The 2,097-nt window shown below is 29.5% G+C and overlaps 1 long non-coding RNA gene across 1 annotated transcript; it reads right to left on the bottom strand.

Annotated features, from left to right (window-relative positions):
* Nucleotides 1-293: 293 nt before the first annotated feature.
* Nucleotides 294-1,047, bottom strand: LOC109050273. Its single transcript, XR_006160417.1, has 2 exons — nucleotides 890-1,047; nucleotides 294-421 (listed from the first exon to the last, which is right to left on the bottom strand). It is a non-coding gene; the product is annotated as an uncharacterized LOC109050273 (long non-coding RNA).
* Between the last annotated feature and the right edge of the window lie 1,050 nt (nucleotides 1,048-2,097).

Below are 2,097 nucleotides of genomic sequence, written 5' to 3'. Positions count from 1 at the left end.
TGAAACGTACACATCATTGCTTTCTGTTTTTATTCACAATTTGTACAGTGTCCCAACTTTTTTGGAATCGGGTTTGTACATAGAAGTATCGTAATTAATAACAGTTAACTGTATCCTGTAATATTATAGTAAATGACATTTTTTCCATAATAAAGGTATACAGTGAAACCAAGATTTTTTTTTAGTTATTATGTTGTGAAAATCTCAAACTTCAGAGACTTTACTAAATCAGCGATTACATGAACAGATGTTTTCAACAAGACTGTCATTTAGCTTTGAGAATGAAAACCAACCTGTGTGTGTCTCAGTATCTTCATGTTTGACTCTGAATGTTTCTTCAATCTTCACGTCTTCTCTCTCCTCTTTAATAAACTCCATCTTTATAACACTGTGTGTCTCAGTCTCTTCAACAGGAGCTTCTCTGTGTTTAAGATCAGAATAATTAACAGATAATAAACCCAATCTAAATCTCTGGGTGTGTCTCAATCAGCTCCCTAGTTCAGTAGTCAGCACACTAGTAAGGGAGTCAGTCAGAGTGAGAGTTAATGATTAAAACATTAACAAAAGCATCTTATCGACACAAATTATAACATAATACTAAAGTGTCAAAGCAATAAATGAAGACCGTTATGTGTGTTATAAACATATTCTGCTTTCACTTTCAGTGAATAATTCTCCCTGCTTTCAGAGTTTGTCTCTGTATTAACTGTATTTCTTTATCACCAACTCTATCAACTAGCTAAATAAAGAAGTAAATACACACGTAGTCTAAGTGTTTACGACGAGATGATTCACTTTATAGGGAGCGAAATGAGACGCGCTTCTCCTGTTACTCATTCACTCACGAGAAATAACAGAAATTAACATCGGATAAAGCAGTACAACTTACGTTCAAAAAAACACTTTACAGCTCTTGTCAAAAAATAACTGTTTCCATAGATTTAAACACTTTAAGTGATTAAAAACACCTTTCTTCAGCCGAATCACAACAGAGCCGGAGCGCGGCGCGCGCCTATGACGTCACATCGACATAGCAAGATAAAAGTCCTGCTTAGAGAGTTCATCTAAACCAACAACAACAATAACTCTAAACAAAGAAAACAATTATCTATTAAAAAAAAAATTGAACAGTACTACAGTTTAAAATAATTTACCATGCAATTTCTAAGTGAACATTTGGGTAAAAGTGTCTGCTAATTAAATAAATATAACTGAAAACATTTTGTAGTTTATATATTATGTATGTACACAGAAGCTGGTCATATAATTAGAAAATCATCAAAAAGTTGATTTATTTCACTAATTCCAAAGTGAAACTTGTATATTATATTCATTCATTACACACAGACTGATATATTTCAAATGTTTATTTCTTTTTTGTTTTGATGATTATAACTGACAACTAAGAAAAATCCCAAATTCAGTATCTCAGAAAATTAGATTACCCTTGTGAAAAAGAAGTGCACTTAAGTATACTTTTTAAAGTGTACTTATTGCAGAAATAATATACTTTAACGTTTAATTTGCACTTATGTGTGTCACCGCATTTTCACCACTTAAGTACGTTATATTTGTAATTAATTTCAAATGTATCACATTTTAAAATGATATTAAATGCAATAAGTTGAACTTTTGAGTGATTTTTTTTAGACCACTTCAGTGGGATTTTTTAGTACATCTTTGTAAGTACAATTATATGTTAATAATTGCTTCTAGTGTCTTTTAAAATATGGTTAAAGTGTACTACTAATGTACTGACAAGCAATTACTGTGAACTAAAATATACTTTAATGTCAGTTAACAATACTCTTAAGTGTGAATTAAATGTAATGTTTTTGACCACATAAATGCATATTATTTGTACTTAATTTCAAATATATTACAGTTTAAAATTACATTAATTACAATTAGTTTAACTTTTGAGTGATATTTTTTGAACCACTTAAGTGGGACTTTAGTATATTTTATATGTGCTTTGAAATAAGATAAATATGTACTTCTGAATAAGCAATTAATGTGAACTAAAATATACTTAAATGTCATATATCTCTGGCAATGAAGTTGAAATTTAGTATATTTAATTAAAAAAAAAAATCT

The sequence above is a fragment of the Cyprinus carpio genome, chromosome A7, assembly GCF_018340385.1.
Source record: "Cyprinus carpio isolate SPL01 chromosome A7, ASM1834038v1, whole genome shotgun sequence".
Taxonomy (NCBI): Eukaryota; Metazoa; Chordata; class Actinopteri; order Cypriniformes; family Cyprinidae; genus Cyprinus; species Cyprinus carpio.
This window is presented reverse-complemented; position numbering and strand designations above follow the sequence as displayed.